This window comes from Aythya fuligula, chromosome 1, assembly GCF_009819795.1.
Source record: "Aythya fuligula isolate bAytFul2 chromosome 1, bAytFul2.pri, whole genome shotgun sequence".
Taxonomy (NCBI): Eukaryota; Metazoa; Chordata; class Aves; order Anseriformes; family Anatidae; genus Aythya; species Aythya fuligula.
The window spans coordinates 122385617-122404966 of record NC_045559.1 but is presented as its reverse complement, the minus strand read 5'-3'; the positions used below and the strand labels follow the sequence as shown (position 1 = coordinate 122404966).

At 39.0% G+C, this 19350-nt stretch overlaps 1 protein-coding gene across 5 annotated transcripts in view; it reads left to right on the top strand.

The window, feature by feature from the left end:
* IL1RAPL1 (interleukin 1 receptor accessory protein like 1) overlaps nt 1–19350 on the top strand; it is a 759868-nt gene that overhangs the window by 41345 nt on the left and 699173 nt on the right. For 3 of the 5 annotated variants that reach the window (XM_032184112.1, XM_032184140.1, XM_032184107.1), the window contains one exon: nt 1040–1094. The exons of the other annotated variants lie outside the window; for them this stretch is intronic. The gene's annotated coding sequence lies outside the window, so the exon portion shown is untranslated. The remainder of the gene's footprint in view (nt 1–1039; nt 1095–19350) is intronic. 5 annotated transcript variants of the gene reach the window in all.

The window sequence follows — 19350 nt, the reverse complement described above, 5'->3', positions numbered from 1 at the left end:
CTAGCTGGTTGAGGGAAGTGATTGGCCCACTGTATTCTGTGTTGGTGTGTCCTTACTTCAAGTGCTGCGTGCAATTTTGGGTACCACAGTATAAGAAGGAAATAAAAACATTAGAGTTTCTAAAGGAGGGCTACAAAGATGGTGAGTGGTCTAGAGGGGAAGACACATAAGCAGAGTCTGAAGTCACTTGGATTGTTCAACTTTTTCAGAAGAGACTGAGGGGAGGCCTCATGGTGGCTTACAGCTTCCTCATGAGGGAGCAGAGCAGCAGGTGCTGATCTTTCTGGTAACCAGCAGAGGTTCAGGTTCAATATCAGGAAAAGGTTCTTTCCAAGAGGATGGTTGGGTACTGGAACAGGCTCCCCAAGGAAGTGGTCACAACACCAGGCCTGACAGAGTTCAAGAACTGTTCGACAATATGCTCAGACATACTGCCTGATTTTTAGTGGTTCTGTGGGGAGACAAGTTCCTTCCAACTCATGATTCTATGATTCTGTGCTGATCTTTGCCAGTGGAACCTTGTATGACTTAGAGGTCTGGTTTCAGAGCTAATCATGTGCTGAAAGCTGAAGTTAATTCCCAAGCTTAAGATAGGATAAGTTGGTGGGAATTAATGTTTTATTATTATTATTCTTATTACTAATTCAGGATGAGAAGGAGGGATTTGTCTTCTCAAGAATTTGGCCCCTGAATATTTTGAAGCCTGAAGGATTCCTTATCTATCTATCTATCTATCTATCTATCTATCTATCTATCTATCTATTTCTCTCCTTCTCTTCAGTATTTTAAGAGAGAGGAAGAGTTCTAACACATTGATAAAGATGCTGGTATCACTAACATTTAAGAATGTTGCTTTATTTTACTGGGATGTATTCATTTATTCTGAGCAAAACTGGGATGTACTGCTTTCCTTTATGTTCAGCATGGATTCAGGATATATAATATGGTTTCCATTCCTTAATAGGAAAATATTAATAAGAGACACATAACGAACATACGATTCTTGTGGGTGATCCTGTATTTCGTCCTGTTTTTCTAGACTTTGAAGGAGCAGCTGTCATATGAAGATATTATGAACTAGGAAATTGAAAACGGTATGTGGCTGCCCCACGTGAGAGATTTTTGTGTTGACTGGACCTAAGAAAATATTTTGACTATAATTCAATTTTTCTCTGTATCGTATTTATTTGAAAATTTCTACTGGGAGAATTGATATTCTTAACATTCTTCATTACTTTAAGTCTGAAGGTGAACTATGATAACCAGGACAAGAAATAAGGTAACCATTGTCATTACCTGAAGTTCAGCTGCAGGATTTGGTAGGACCTAATAGAGAGATGGAGGTAGGCTGTCTGCCTTAGGAAAAAAAGATGCAATGGAGGCCCTAGATGCTAACCAACTGATATTCTGAACCTATCAAGTGTTTTTATTTGCTTAAATGATGGACCTGAAGTTGACAGTATCAACTGTTACAGGGTGTAACAGTTATGGGAAAGACAATGGATCAAGAGGAGTTTGAACACGGAGAATGAAAGTGGTCCAAGAAGAAGCAGGAATCAGTGGGGCATGGTCAAAAGAAGGAAGTGGAAAGAAGGCAGGAAGAGGCTGACTCAGTCATATCAGAGATCACTTATATGGCTGATGCTCAGTTTATCAGTTTATCTAATAGTGTGACCTGTCATCCTGTGGTTTCTGGGGGCTTACTTGTATCTAAATAAATTTCACTCTCAGCAGTTATCCCCAGCAGTCTGTGAAGAAGCTGGAAGATGTGGAGATATAGCTAGGTATTGTATGACTTCTGCTGTTTGGGTGCTTGCCTGCCCACTCCTTTCACAAGCATTTCCCTGTGGTAAGCAGCTCCCTGAAAGCTGGTAAAAGGCTTTGAACTGTTTAACAAAATGCAGTTGGCAGAGGAAAAGTGCTTTACATGAAGAAAGCTGGAGCACAGTGTTTTCCCAGCTGCTCTGAGACACCATATGTTTGTTGCATGGCTACTAATGCTACTTATTATTTCAGGAGTGTTTACAGACATAACCCACTGTAGTGATAATTTTATAAGAGTACTTCTGTTATGGTACAGTGTGTCCCTGGGGTTAATGCCAGAGTCAGGTCTGTCAAAGTAGCTGACACAAGGTGCCATGAGGAATATGAAGATCAAGACAATCAGTATTACCATCTCATGTGATACTTTCAGAGCAAGTCTCACAAATCTTTTTGACTTGGTCAACAGAGCAATGGAGATTCAGTTGATATAGATACTAGAATGACATTCTTCTGATGGCATTTTAGATGTGACTTTTGCAAAGTCCGTTAACAACAACAAAAATGTAGTATTTAGCACAGTAAACTCACTTGGTGTATAACAAACTGAATGTGCCTCTCCCATATTTCCAGACTTAATGGGGACTGCTGTTTGCCAAGGAGTCAAGCAATTTATTTTCAAAGGGAGAACTTTCTCTTTTCTATCCCAAGTAATAGTCTGGACAAAAAAACAGGAAGTCAAAAATCAGGGTAGGAGATATGATGCTGAATAAATGCATGTTTTTTTATACAGTATAATATGAAGAGGTCAGCTGTCATATTATGGCTAAAGATTTGCAATCAATGGAAGGGCTAGAAACAGGACACAGAGACAGTACTGGGGGAATTATCTGTGAGGATGGAAATTGGTCAAGGTTTTAAAGTTACAAGGCTCTATTTTTCAAAAAGACACTGACGAGGAGCCCATCTTTGTACCACTACAGAGCCTCAGATAATGATAGCATTGATTAAATAAAATGTATTACTCATTATTTATTGTCTTGGCTGTAGTTGCAATCAGGAACTCATGAAGTGCGGCACTAAGTCTCTGATCTAATTCCTACAGAACAGCCAAACACAGTCACAAGAAGATCTTGATGAGTGAGTGCAGGAGCAAACGTACAGATACAGGGTTGTACTGATCACTGGACATATCCCACCTCCTTCATGATGCAAATTTAAAAAACAGTTTTCAAGGTAGAAAGCAGTTAGGAAACTCTGTCAGACAGAGCAAACTGGGGCCTTTGCCTGGTGGTGTCACTTCACCAAAGCAGTCTGTGCAGATTACTGGCTACAACCGTTGTTGTCAACTCAATGTTCCAGTTTGTGCCCATTGCCTCTTGTCCTGGAACTGGGCACCACTGAGAAGAGCCTGGTTTTGTGTTCTTTGCAGCCTCCCTTCAAGCGTTTATGTGGATTGATAAGACCAACACTATTGAAGATCAATCCGCTTCTCCAGGTTGAACAGTCCCATCTCTCTCAGCCTCTCCTCATAGGAGAGGAGCTCAGGTCCCTTGATTATTTTGGTGGTCCTCCAAGTCTTTATGTACCCTTTCCAGTATGTCCATGTCTCTCTCATACTGTTGAGTGAAGAACTAGACACAGTACTCCAGGTGTGGACTCACCAACACTGAGAAGAGTGGAAGGATCACCTCTCTTGACCTGCTGGTGATACTTTGCCTAATGCAGCCAAGAATACTGTTAGCCTTCTTAGTAGAAAGGGCACATTACTGACTCATGTTCAACTTACCAGCTGTGTGACACCCAGCATGCATTGGTGCATGGGGTTGTTCCTCACCAGGTGCAAGAGTTGGCACTTCTCCTTCTTGAACTACATGAGATTCCTGTCAGCCCACCTCTCTGGCCTGTCAAGGTCCCTCTGGATGGCTTTGCAGCCATTTTCCCCAGTTACATATCATTTGTGAAGGTGCACTGTATCCCATCATCCAGATCATTAACAAAAATGGTAAAAAAGACTGAACCAGTTATTGACACTTGGGTTATTCTGCTTGTTACTGGCCTCCTACTAGACTTTGCACAAGTGACCAATTAAACTTAATAATTTAAAGGAAAAAATATTGAAAGTTTGTCCAGGTATAATATCTGTAAGGAGTTCTTTCTATGTAGTACATAGTGGAATCCAGTTGAATAGCAAAGAGTCAGCCCTAAGTATGAGATTAAGTAGTTTGCTTATGAGACAAGATACAGAAAATAGAAGAAAATATTGGAAAATTCAGTTGTAGGCTTTAAATATTGCTTTGGGTGGGGAGGGGAGAGAAACCTCAGGAGACATACATACTATCTTTTCAGCTATGTTCATCACCTGTATGCATTCTATAAGACACATTATTGCTTAACTATATGTATACTGTTAGAAAGGTGCAGGCTGTGTTATATTTACATTTCAATTTGTGTCATTCAGCAGTTTAATGCTTGTGGCAGTGTCCATGTAGGCTTAAATCTATAAAAATAAATCTATAAAAATACCCATAAAAAAGGGTATTTTCCTCTCTCAATTTTCTAATGAGAATTTTATTCACTTGTCATTTCAGACTGGCCAAACTGGATAAAAATAAATATTTTAAATCTTCTTATTATACACATTAATAGAATGAAAGAAAATTAAAAAAAAAAAAAAAAGAAAAAAGCCCCTTACATATTTATTTTGCCCCTTATATTATGCAAATATTCTAAGATGGTATTAAAAGATATTCATGCCTACCAGGAAGACTCACGACACTGATGTAACTAGACTCTTCATCTAGCCTCTTTTTTTTTTTTTTTTTTTTTTAAGTAGTTAACACTCAGTGTGTGAATCATGGCTTTCCATTGCAGCCACAGAAGACCAAAACACTGAAAACCAAATATCGACGTATGTCAACTACATATAGTAAAACACCAGGATATACCAAGCATGTTAAGAACAAATAGCAGTAAACAGGGCCTTTTACCCAGGTGAAAATCTTACTATGTTATAAGATCTTTATAAGCAAACCATCTTCTAAGTAAGTTTGTGAAAAAGTAGAGTGGGAGTAGGAGCTGTTTTAACAGTAAAGTATAATAAATGAGAATTTCGTATTCTCCTTCAGGCAGTTGAGGGGTGTGAAATGAGTTTTGGTGAAGCACTTAAATTTTCAGCTGTTTCAGACTGTGCAAACTTCACCAGCATTTTAAACATTCTGAAACCAGCAAAGCTTAATCAAATGCAAATAGAAAGGGACAGTGAAGTACCTTCTCCAAATTATGTCTGCCAGAAGACTACCAACTGCAAACTGTTCATGTTCAAATTAAGGCTCTAACTGTTTACAAATATCCCTACAAACAGTACTTCAAATTCAAAGAAAATGAGCTTTACTTTGCCTTTTTGACAAGGCATCGTATCTTTAAAAATTACAGTAAATGTTATCACAAAAATAGTCTTTGGGGGCTTATTTCTAAAATGAATCACTTGAGTATAAAAGAAAGAAAGGATGTTTAAAAGGCACCTTTTTCTCCCTAGTTCCTCTTTAATTTATGTTCCTATCCCAGGGATTAGAGTTACTATATTTTTTGCACTTAACTGAATGCTAGCTTGATTTAAGTTGCTAACAGAGTGATTATGAAGAAGCTTCACCCTGTGCTTTTCTCACCTCTTAGTCTTTATGCTGGAAAAAAGTTCATGGAACTTAGAAGAAAGTACACAATAAACCTTAAATAGTTGAAGTAAAGCTACACCTGCCCAATGAGCAAGAGCCATGATTTCTACTGAACTAGTATTTCAGAGGACAAATACATGAATGATATGACTAACTAACAGGACTTTTTTTTTTCCACGTTTTCTATATTTTTTGTTTGTCTATTTATAGTCTTTTTTGTTTGTTTGTTTGTTGTTTGTTTTGATTTTTTAGGATCTATGTATATGTTTTAGAATTTCACTAACATTTTATTTTCATTGAAACTAGTTCCTCTGTGACATATTGTTTTTATATGGCAATCACCAAAGTGTTCTCTAGCAGCAATGACTACATAGATATGTCCATAATCTGCAGCTTCTTTTGTCAGAATATACTTTCAATTCAGTTGTATTTAGTAAATAAACTTTAATTATTACACTGGGATCCTTTGGTAAGTTCTTTCTTCTCAACTCTAACACATGTTGGTTTCAAAAACAGAGTTTTCATGAAAATGGTTTGTATAAGCATACTACTAGCAGAGGTATTGAGTCTATGGTATTTGTAAGGTGGATAAATAATATGTTATGTTATGTTATGTTATGTTATGTTATGTTATGTTATGTTATGTTATGTTATGTTATGTTATGTTATGTTATGTTATGTTATGTTATGTTATGTTATGTCATCCTGAGTCTTCTTCAAGATGAGAAACTGAATGAATTTATTGGTAAAAAAAGGTCAAATTATTGATGATGCAGAGTGCTCAGTTTTGAAAAGCTGGAGAGCTACTCTCTCCTGTGTCTGAGTGAAGTTGAAAGGAAAACATAAAATCATTACTGTGCAAACTCTGTTTTCTTACTTCATGCTGTCACTGTTGTATTGAAGCTTGTTTTATTTCAGAGTAGGGAAACCATGTACGGAAGCTGCTTCATGCTGGTTGAGTCTATGTGACTTTTCAACTTCTATTTGATGTATTTGGTGTCTCTTTTCCTTCTTCTCACTTGTGTCATTTTACTACTTTATTCCTCAAAGAGACATTTGTATCTTGATCATTCCTTTAGGCACATGTCAGAAAAAGTAAAAAAGAGAAGGCTGTGAAAGTGACATGCAAGATTTTTGCTTATATCCCTGTCATAGAAGAGTGTGCTCTCAAAGTGACCCTGAATCACAGCTGAAGTGTCCAAAACCACTTTGCTACACAAATAAATGAGACACACAAATGCAACTGCATTTGTGCATACATGCTTGCATATAACCAATTTAGATGCAGTTGACAGACTTCTAGGCTAAAATGACAGTTAACAGCAGAATTAATACATTTGGCTGGTTAAAGCAGTATGCTGCAGAAGGTGGTTTACATGCTAATCTGGAACATAGGCTAAGGGTTAATGATAGCAGGAATATTTTGAATAGTGTTCAGAAATGGCCATTAAGCAAACAGAAATATCACTGTGAAATTAATTGTTGAAACAATACATAAATCAGTAAGGAAATGAACTTCTCCCTGATAAAAAGCAAAGCACTTATAACTTTGGCTGCAAGCACTAGTATACATCAACTCCGACCTGCCAATGTCTCAACATTGAACCTCTACTGAGGAGATACTGCCAGAAGAGTCAAACTGAGTCACATTATGTTCTAGTCTTCTGAAAGTGAGTACATGGGAAAGAAGCAGAGGTAAAGTGACCTAAATTAAGAGCTGAAATTGTGTTTTCTGAATAGAAACCACTTTCCTAATTTCTATATTCAACTTCCAAATCAACTGAATAAGGATACTTAAAATTACAAGGATTACAAAGGATTAAAAATAATAATAATAATAATAACAGCCTTTCCTATCAAGTATCCCATCTGGAATAGTTTGGTACTATTTGAACAATATCTCAATTCATAAAAACCATTAATTCTTTCTTGTAGTCCTGCTGAAAATGCTGAATTTGAAGTAGGTGAGATTCTTGTTATTTAAATATTTAGTTCATGGAATAAGCAGCTGCAGAAAGGGAAATTTGAGATAACTCTCTTGTGGATTTGTTATTTCTATATGACTTGGACCATTAACAACAATGCAGATAACTCAGTGTTAGTAGGAGACTGGATTTTCAAGTTTTCAGATTGTCTGATAATATATTTTGGTAATACCATCAGTCTTATGCTAATATTGTTATTGTTTTCTCTTACCTTTTCCTACTCTCTTTGCAAATTGATTTTTTTTTTCTTTTTTTTAAAAAAGGAAAAGATTCTCTCTCTGTGTCCTGAGGCAGCAATAAATTATGTTTTCTTTCTTTTGTTCTAAAAAACAAACATTCAAAATCCCCCAAGCAACAGTGTCCCACTTTGTTCCCCTGTCCCCTGTTCCCACTTTGGTGCCAACTGATTGAGAAGGCTTTTCACTTCAGTCATTCATTCATTCATTCTTTCATTCATTCATTAAAAGAAAAAAAAAAGTGTTAAGTAAAATAAGTCAGATTGTATTGAAAATTGTTATCTAAACATTTTATATTAATGTATATCATCTTGGAGAACATGGTGCTATTTAAGTTATAATTCTAGGCTACTATTACTTGCAATCTGCTTATTCTTATGTATCATATCATATTTTTTTCTGCTGGTAGAATAGATGATTGGGAACATTATCGAGAAGAGTATGAGAACAGAAGCAAAGTGTCTTCTGGGGCAAAACTTCATATGGATATTCTTTTGTCACTAGACAGTATTTGAATTAGACACTTGTTCCTATATAAGAAAATTGTCTATGTGAGTATTCAGTGATTAGGTAGTATTATAAATATCACAAAGGCTTTTTTTTTTTTTTTTTTTTTTTTCCCAAAAGAATGTAAATGTAATATCATTTGTCCAATCTTTATTAAATTTCAAAACTAATAACAGTTGAATTTTAATCAGCATGTCAACCTGTCCATTGGATATACTGATAAACCAAGGAAGAAGTGTAACATTTCCAAAGTGATCCTTTCCAAATTATTGGAAAAACAGTTGAGTATAGCTTCTCCATACCAAAACATTAAGATTTTAATAAATGCTTAGTATGTATTTTATACATTCACTGGCTGTAGAGTGTATGTGTGAAACTGGCTATATAGAAACTTTATTATATATTTTTATAGACTTCTAGAAACCAGAAGTGCTCTCTGGATAGAAAAGTTTAGAGAAAATTATTGTATGTTTATTCAACTGAATAGCTGAAATTTGAAAACAAACCTTCCTCAATAGTGTTTCAGAGAAGCAAAGGTTAACAGATGGAGTAATTAAATGATAATCAGTCCACAGCTGAAAGTATCAGAGCTGTAACATTCAGCCGGGACTGCATCAAGTTAGATGTTTTTTAGGAGTCAAGATAACGGCGGGACAAGTAGATTTATACTACTTGCTAGCAGTCATACAAAGATTTTCTATGCTTTCATCACTGGTAAATTACTCTCTTAGTTTTCCAACTGCTGATGTAAATTCTTTATAGCAGCAGACTAAAATTCAACAGTGGATGTTTATGTATCTGCTTGTTTTCTTAAATTTACTACTTTGCATTGGCTGACTTTGAATTGCATAAGAAACCATCCAGCAACCCTCTGTGCATGAGTCCTACTGATGAAATTTAATTTCAAGATACAAATCACAAAGTAATTTAGTATTCTACATTTTAGAATTTAGAATTCTACATGCAGTGCTCTAATGCAGAACTTTTTCCTGGATTAGAGTGTACAGGAAAAATGACTTATTTTGAACTCTGAAGGAGGGCTAGAGAGAGATAATGGTCCGGGGAAGATAACTCTTTCTGATTCATCCTTCTTTTAGAATGGGATGGAAATGACAGAAGTGTCTAGAAGATCACAATAAGCTGATTTATTTTACTTGATATAAAAGGTAAATAATAATAATAGTAATAGTAATAATGAAATTTACTCCCACCCTTGTCATTTAAAATAGAAACCATCACTTGCCAAATTTTGAAAGATAGACTAATCTGGTACTATTTACATGAATATCCTATCCTATCAAGCTAAAACCCTCTGAGTTCCTGCAGATATGAAGAAAACTTCATATAAAAACAGAAATAGATAACTATTTAAACAGACATACAGATGAAGCTATAAACAGTGAGTTCTGGTGAGTTCATGACAGACTGACTAGCAATGTAATCTGCTACTTCCAGTGGTTTCTGAAGACTGTAATGACCAGAAGGTTGTTTTTTTTTACAACTGTTAAGCCAAAGACTAGCCTCACAGGAAGTACAATTTGGCAAATGTAGGATAGGAAGCTTGTGCTTGTTTTTTTTTTTTTAGATTTCAAGTAATTGACTTTTCATGGTCAGTCACAGTCAATAGAAATACCTTACTAAAAAAATAGGTAAACTACTTTTTGCAAGCTCAATATGCTAATACTTGAATTACCATGACTTTCATGCAAAAGATGGAACAGCAAAGACTGTTTGAAACTGAAGTTCATAGTAGGTATTCAATATACATTTAGCCAAGCATACTAAGAAAAAGATGGTCAGCTATAATAATTTAGTAGTAAAATTCCAGCTCTATGGCTTATCTTATTGTGATAAACCCATGTGATTCTTGATTGCAGTAATTTTCAAGATTAATGCAGCATAATGAGGAAGAGACTAAATTACTTGATCCAAGCCACTAGACTTTTCAAAGCAGTTTTCAAATAAGGCCCTAGTGACATTGTTAATTGCCCTTAGCCTTGATAGATTGTCTCCTAGTTTCAATCAGTTAGTGTTTTTTTCTCTTTCAAATTTGACAAAGTTAAAATTTTTGTATATTCCTTAAAACACACGTTATCTAATTACCACTGACTCAATTAAAATCTATTAAGTCATAAAAAGTCAGCCTAAAGTCTGTGATTTGTGAAACTATGGGTCATTTATGGTATTGTAAATTGTGAAACCACCTACAAAATGTAAATTCTGATTTTCAATTTTTTAATATCCTCTCAAATTTAAATATTATGATATTTACTTCAGTTTCTATGCTTGTGAATTACATTTTCCTCATATGGATCTTTATTCAGGAAGGGACTTAAAATTAAGCATATGAAACTGGCATAATATTTATGGCTTGTTTTATAAGTTAGGTGCTTTAGGATTCTTCTCATGTAAACGTAATATCTTCTTATTGAAGATATTAAAAAAAATAGCAAGTTATAGCAAGTTATTTTCTGTGTTATTTGGAAGTTTTGGTGATGAGTGACATATGTTAAAAGAGGTAATACCTGACTCAATAAACATATGAGGAAATAATTACAGTAATTAGGTTCATGGAAAAAAAAAAAAAAAGAAAAAAAAGTCTGACAAGTGACAAAGACAGATAAGACATTCAGAATGCTAAAAAAGCAACAGTAACCTTTAGGAGCTACCAATAAATGTAATGTTTTACTGGAAATAAACTGTTTGCAGGCATATAAAGACCTTAACTTCCCGCATGATAGAAAAAAATTAAATGAAGAAAACGGAAAGAAGGTATGAAATGAACAGAACAACTCATGTTTAACAAAGCTTGTGTGTATGTATGTGTGTCAAAAAAAAATAATAAAAAAATCTGATCTTCATTTCCCTATCAGAAGAAAGGCAAGAAAGGTGCATCATTCATCAAGAAAAGGTTTGAAGGTTTGTACTTCAGAATATTTAGAGAAGCATGGTTGATAACTGAAATGCAGATTAGGTTTGGTTACGATTAGATTAGGTTTGGTTACAATAAAACCTTAACTCACACTCCGATGTGAAGTGCTGAATGAAATGAAATGAAATGAAATGAAATGAAAGCAACATTTTTTTTTCTTTTAAATCAAACATTAATGAAACTTAATCAAGATTTATAGAAGTTTTTTTTTGTTGTTGTTTGTTTGTTTTTTTAAGAAGATGCAGCTGTGGAAAAGAAGAAGAAGAAGAAAAAAAAAAGCTCGATGCTCATATATCTTCTGTTGGTAAAAAAAAATTAGGCAAGAAATTGACAGATAGGTATAAAAAGCCTACCAACACCTCAAAAGGTGCTATTTGGAGACAAAATAAAACACAGCTAATGCCACCACTGGCTTCCTGCTCTATTCTCCATTATGTTTTGTGTCTATTTAGCTCTTAGCACTCAGCACTCTGGAAATTAAGTTTGTGAAATCAGATACAGCATCCTTATTAAAATATTTTAATATTCATATATAATCATAAAACGTCATATATGAACACATTAATTAATGCAGAACCCTCATAACATGACTTGATTTTCAGTACACTGCTTGGAGAATGCCTTACTTCTAAACCAAAAATTTCCCTGTACGTCTGATCCTTCCTTTATATATAAGGATTCTTTCCTATATATATAAAGTTAATTTTGGAGATATTCTGAACATACAACACTAACAGTAAGTCAGCTGAGAGATAGAAGTGCTTTTCAGCATTTGGCCTGGTCTGTGTTTTAATTCAAGGGTGGACAAGAATCTTTGTTTGTTTGATTAATTGTTTTTCTATGGCAATAGTGAATGCAGCACTTTTGAATGCATCTGCAGATAATATGAATTAATCTGTTCTGCCTTTGTGAATACTTTGTCTGCATGTGTCACATAGTGATAACATTACTCACATCTTTATCATTATCTCTGAACGAAATGTTTTCAGATACTTAATATCTTTTAATAAGGAAGGTGTACTGTATTTTGTATGAATGAGTTGGCAAGATTCAGGTGTTATGGTTACCTAGGAAGAAAACTGGGGGTGGAGGGGCAAAGTAGGGATTAAAAATCAAGATACACAAAAAGAAGACATTCCGTGCTGACATTCCACATGTCATTATGGCTTAATAAATATCATGATGTTCTCTAGAGACATTTACATATTCAAATGTCGTTTATCATTGAAAATAGACTATTTCAATCTATTAATTTTGTAAGCTGAATGCATCTGAATTTATCAAAGTGTTGATTAGGTATATAAATCTAGCTGACGTTAAAAAAAAAAAAAAAAGCCTAACAGTGAACCTAAATCTTTATCACATAAAAGGAAGTATTCAGGTATGTTTTGTCTGAGGCAAAGTTGTCATCCTTTTTGGACGTGACTTTCTTGGCCAACGTATTTATACCTTCCCTCTGGCTCCTTGAAAATATTCAGTTCCTGTCAATTTCATATATGAAAATAATACATAAGTACCCCAAATTAATAACTATATCAACGTTAATAAAACCTTAGACTGTGCCTATAGGAAGTTATATTTATTATTATTGTAAATAAAGAATACTGAACAGATTCAAAAAGGGCAAGTTACATAATGTATATATGGAATAACTGAATATGTCACTGAAATTAATGAAACGCGAGAAATGTTCTTACTCTGAATAAAATATATATATTGCTGCACTTTTTATGACTTCATAATTTTTATTTGAAGGTCTTGAAAAAGAAACATTAACATCACTGTTATATAAAGCTATATTTTTGTCATCAGCCTTCCAATTTAAAATAGTTCATACATAGAAAAAAAAACACCACCACCACCGACAAAAAAAAATTCTTTCCCAGCAGCTTTCCCAGCTCTCCTGTATACCTGAGCTGATCTCTATTATGTAACCAGTACTGTACAGCCAGTTGTAAATAGCCTTGAATATGCCAGACACAAGAGGTCCAACCACAGCAACACAATCTAATGAGTTTAACCCTGAATGCTGAGTTGTAAATCCTCATCTCCCACTATGGCTTTGCTGAATATATGTAATTAAGGCTACTTAAACTTGGAGTTAAAATAAATAATAATAATAATAAATCAACAACAGCAGCTCTGTTTAAAAGGTAGAATGTCAACACCTGTCTCACAAGGTTACTGTAAATATTAAGTAGTGAACTGTAATTGTCCGCTGGACATAACTGAAAAACAGTCAATTGAGTGGAACATGATCAACAAAGGAACATAATACATAGTTTACTGAATACATGGATAGCATCATTTTTTACCTTGTTTTCTTTACAGAAGGACTGTAACAGTTTATCTTAATTACATAATTTTCACTTTTGACCTAATATTAACAGTCCATCTGCAAAATAATGATTAATGAACATGACAACTACTTCATGTAATGGTACCAAATACTAACGTATAATATAGTGTGAAAGCACTGCACTCTTTTTACCATGTTTCACAGACATCACACTTTTTTGGGAAACTTTTTACAGTATATTAGCTGCCAGATCAGTATGAATTAATTATGAATTAATTTGTCTTTTCCCTTTTCCTAACTCAACTAAAACAATAGTTCAACTCAACTCAACTCAACTAAAACGGCAGTTCGCACGGGCAGGGCGAGCGGGGGGCCCATCGTCGCTCTGTTGCAGCTGCCTCTCCCTTCGGTGCTTGTAACCTGCTTGCGTAGAACATGACCATGGTATCAACCAGGCAGAAAACCGTGGCCTCTGCATCTTGTGCGGCATCTCCAGCCACGGTCACCAGTGTGGCTACTCAGATGGGGGGCTCAGGGAAACATGCAGCCGTCCAGGTCCTGGGCTGCAGAGTGTGCCCCAGGCTTCTGTCGGTCTCCGACAGCAGTGGTGGGTATGCCTGTGGGAGGTGTGCCCAGGTTGAAGAACTGCTCAGCCAGGTAGCGGAGCTCCGGGAGGAGGTGAACAGGCTCAGGAGCATCAGGGAATCAGAGAGGGAAATTGACTGGTGGAGGTGCACTCTACCCTCTCTGAGGCAGGCTCACGAGCCTGCCACAGCACAGGTGTCTCCTGTTATGCAGAAGACGGAGGTTCCCTCCTCCTGTCAGGCAGTGGGAGGAGACCTAGATCAAGGGGGGGAATGGAGGCAGGTGCCTATTCGGGGTGGTAGGCGAGCCCTCTCTCTGCCCACCTCACCTTCTCATCTACCCTTAAATAATCGATATGAAGGACTAGAACAAGACAATCTGAATGACAAAGTAGATAAAAACCTGTCCCAGTTGGAGGGTGCGCCTAAGACAAGGCGACCTACACATCGCATTGCCACATCATCCTTCAAAAAAGAAAGAAGGGCTATTGTTATGGGGGGCTCCCTTCTGAAAGGGACAGAGGGACCGATATGCCGACCGGACCCAACCTGCAGAGAAGTCTGTTGCCTCCCTGGGGCTCAGGTGAGAGACTTTGCCAAGAAAGTCAGGCGCCTGGTACGGCCCACTGACTACTACCCACTACTGGTCTTTCAGGCTGGTAGTGATGAAGTAGCAACAAGAAGTCCAAAGGCGATCAAAAGAGACTTTAGGGATTTGGGGCGACTACTTAGAGGATCAGGGGCGCAGGTTGTGTTTGCCTCTGTCCTTCCGATAGGGGGGATCGAAGCTGAAAGGCGTGCTGTTCACATAAACTCGTGGCTTCGAGACTGGTGTGACCGGCAGAATTTTGGTTTCTTTGATCACGGGAAGGTCTATGCTACACCGGGCCTGATGGCACTGGATGGGATGCACCTCTCTCGGAGAGGGGTGAGGATCTTTGGTCAGGAGTTGGCAGGGCTGATAGATAGGGCTTTAAACTAGAGTCGAAGGGGGAAGGGGATAAAACCAGGCACGCCGGTGAAGACCTAAGGGATGGTACGCTAGAATCAGAGGGGCTGTGTGCCAGTGAGGTCCTCCGGTCAGATCCACAAGGTGCTGAGTGTAAGGAGATGCACCTGAAGTGTTTCTACACGAACGCACGCAGTGTGAGGAATAAAATGGATGAGCTAGAAGTCCTGGCCCAGTCCCGCAACTACGACATCATCGGCGTAAGCGAAACCTGGTGGGATGAGTCCTGTGACTGGGGTGTTGCGATAGATGGTTACAGGCTCTTCAGGAGGGACAGGCAGGGTAGGCGAGGTGGTGGGGTGGCGATGTATGTGAAGCAGGGGCTGGACTGTGTGGAACTTCAGGTCGGCGATGGCAAAGTTGAGAGCCTCTGGGTAAGGATCAAGGGACGAACGAATAAAGGGGATGTCGTTGTGGGAGTCTATTACAGACCGCCTGGCCAGGACGATAGCGCCGATAAATTATTCTTTACAGAACTAAGAGAGGCCTCGAGATTAACTCCCCTTGCCCTTATGGGAGACTTCAACTTGCCAGATGTTAACTGGGAGTGCCACACAGCTGACACGAGCAAGTCCAGGAGGTTCATGAAGCACCTAGATGATAACTTCTTGGTGCAGGTGCTAACGGAGCCAACTAGGAAAGGTGCCCTCCTAGACCTGTTGCTAGAAAACAGAGAGGGTCTGGTGGGAGATGTGGTGATTGGTGGCCGCCTCGGTCATAGCGACCATGAAGTGGTTGAGTTCAAAATTTATGGTGACAGAAGGAAAAGTGCCACCAAAACCTCATCCCTAGATATGGGGAAAGCGGACTTCAGGCTGCTCAGGGAACTAGTCAGCAAGGTCCCCTGGGAAACTGCTCTTGAAGGCCTCGATGTCCACCAGTGCTGGTCATTCTTTAAGCGATGCCTCCTAGAAGCACAAGATCAGGCAATTCCTAAATATCGCAAGTCAGGCAGGCGGGGCAGGAGGCCGGCGTGGCTGACCAGGAACGTTCTAATGGAGATTAGGCGGAAACAGAGAGTGTTTCGCTACTGGAAGGAGGGCCAGGTGTCATGGAAAGAATACAGAGATGCTGTTCGTGTTTGTAGGGAGAAAGTTCGTGTGGCCAAAGCACACCTAGAGTTGAAGCTGGCTGTGTCTGTGAGAGAAAATAAAAAGGGTTTTTTTAGATATGTGAACGGAAAAAGGAGAACTAAAGAATACATAGGGCCGCTCCTTGATAGGGAAGGTCTCCTCACAGACAATGACATAGGCAAAGCAGAGACGCTTAACGCCTTCTTTGCCTCTGTCTTCAATGCCGATGATGGGCTTCGGGACCCAGGGTGCCCTGAGCTGGAGGACCGGGACAGTGGGGATGACAAACTCCCAACCGACCCTGAATGTGTGCGGGATTTGCTACTCCACCTGGATCCCTACAAGTCCATGGGTCCGGATGGGATTCATCCCCGGGTGCTGAAAGAGCTGGCGGACGTCATCGCGGAACCTCTCTCAATTATTTTTCAACGATCCTGAGAATTTGGAGAGGTCCCGGTAGACTGGAAGCTGGCAAATGTTGTGCCGATTTTCAAGAAGGGTCAGAAAGAAGACCCTAGCAATTACAGGCCTGTCAGTCTCACGTCAGTGCCTGGTAAAATCATGGAGAAGTTGGTTCTTGAACTTATTGAGGCGCACCTGGGGGACAAAGCAGTCATTGGTCCCAGCCAGCATGGGTTTGTGAAGGGTAGGTCCTGCCTAACTAACCTGATTTCCTTTTATGATAAGATCACCCGTATGGTGGACCAAGGGAAACCAGCTGATGTGATTTTTTTGGACTTCAGCAAGGCTTTTGACACGGTTTCCCATAGGATCCTACTGGACAAAATGTCCACCATACAGCTAAATAAAAACATCATACGATGGGTGAGCAATTGGCTAACGGGCAGGGCCCAAAGGGTTATGGTAAATGGGGCTGCGTCAGGCTGGCGGGCAGTCACCAGTGGGGTCCCTCAAGGCTCCATTTTAGGGCCGGTACTTTTCAATATTTTTATAAACGATCTGGATGTAGAAATAGAAGGTATTTTGAGCAAGTTTGCTGATGACACCAAACTTGGAGGAGTTGTGGACTCGAATGAGGGTGGAAAGGCCTTGCAGAGGGATCTGGATAGGTTGGAGAGCTGGGCGATCACCAACCGCATGAAGTTCAATAAGAGCAAGTGCCGGGTCCTGCACCTGGGACGGGGAAACCCTGGCTGCACGTACAGACTGGGCGACAAGGCGCTGGAGAGCAGCCTAGAAGAGAGGGATCTGGGGGTCGTGGTAGACAGCAAGTTGAGTATGAGCCAGCAGTGTGCCCTGGCAGCCAGAAGGGCCAACCGTGTCCTGGGGTGCATCAAGCACGGCATCGCTAGTAGGTCAAGGGAGGTGATTGTCCCGCTCTACTCTGCGCTGGTGCGGCCTCACCTCGAGTACTGTGTGCAATTCTGGGCACCACAGTATAAAAAGGACATGAAACTGTTGGAGAGTGTCCAGGGGAGGGCTACGAAGATGGTGAAAGGCCTGGAGGGGAAGACGTACGAAGAACGGCTGAGGTCACTGGGCCTGTTCAGCCTGGAGAAGAGGAGGCTGAGGGGAGACCTCATCACAGTCTACAACTTCCTCGTAAGGGGGTGTCGAGAGGCAGGAGACCTTTTCTCCATTAACAGCAGTGACAGGACCCGCGGGAACGGGGTTAAGCTGAGGCAGGGGAAATTTAGGCTTGACGTCAGGAGGGGGTTCTTCACAGAGAGGGTGGTTGCACACTGGAACAGGCTCCCCAGGGAAGTGGTCACTGCACCGAGCCTGTCTGAATTTAAGAAGAGATTGGACTGTGCACTTAGTCACATGGTCTGAACTTTTGGGTAGACCTGTGCGGTGTCAAGAGTTGGACTTGATGATCCTTAAGGGTCCCTTCCAACTCAGGATATTCTATGATTGATTCTATGATTCTATAATAGACGTGCTGTTACAGAACTGTGCTTTGGAATGACATAAAGGAGTGCAGCAAACCTCTGATTGTTCTTTTTCTTCAAAACTGTAAGCTGAAATGGTTGGAATTAGGAGAGAAAAAAAAAAAAAAAGCAAAAAAAAGGCACACATCTACCCTGTTTACAGTCAGAACCACAGTGCATAATATTTTGCTACAAGGAATAGTGTTTGTTTGTGTGTTTATTTGTCTTTTGCCACTAAATAATTCTGCTACTTCCATAAATAAATCATTGATATTTTCAGCCTCTGAGAAGGAAAATACAGTATTGTTTTTTTTCAAATCTTTTCAAGGTTTGTACTTGCAGGTGAATGAGAAAAGGTTTTCTTCTGGTACTACTGTTAGCTAAATAGCAGCATGGTTGATACTGCTACAGCATCGGTTACACGCTAGTTATTGAAATTTAAAGTTCTGGTTAAGTAGGCAAGGTATTGAAGGACTGCTTTCTCTTTTTGTTGTGTATAATATCATGTTTGAAGACAAGCCCATCCCATATCAGCTTTGTCATGGCAAGGAAAATCCATTCTTTCAGTATTGGTGTCTGCCTCAAAACTTGCAGTGAATTTCTAGTTTCAACAAATGCCATGCTGTGCTTCTAGCTCTATCAAGATCATCTTTTTCCACTGCCTCCAAAAATTTGCTCTGATCCGTTTCCTATTGCAAGTAGTACTCTGTTTCCCTCAAAAGTCCCCTAGTCCAGATATGTAGTAGTAAGTGTGGGAAAACATCAGTATGCAGTAAAACATGGATTTACTTTAGCTCATTTGGTACTGTCCATTAGCTCCAATACAGGGTATCTGCTTATTGTACCTTCCAAGCAGGTGTCTCCAAAGGAAAAATGCACAGCCATGCAAAGTTGCTCTCAGGGATGCAAACTCTCCTCTTCTCTCGCTGTGCTGAGAGAAGAGCAGCTAGCAGGGTAACTAGGAGAAAACCACCAGTCAGCTTTCAGCTGTGCTGCTATTTGCATCTGTTTCAATAGATTAAAACATGCAAAGTCCATGCAATGAACTATAAGCAAGCAGCTTGTTATAAGAGTTACCTGATCTAGATTGCATATCCAGTTCAATTCACTGTGGATTGGTGTTTACAACACTGATTGATGTATCACCTTGGAATTAAACCTACCCACTGACATCTTGCCTGACCTAACAATTCAACTGCCTGAAGCACTGCACTGGTGCAGCTAAGCCTTTCTCAGAGTGAGCAGGTCTGGAGACAGCCAGCATTGTCTGTTTCCCAGGCTCCACTGTGAGCTCTGCACATGAGCTCCTGATTAATGTTTTGGATAACCTGGGGAGCTTAATTTCTTATATTTCTATTGCTGGGGGTGTTCTGTGAGAAAGTACTTCAAAATGCAGGG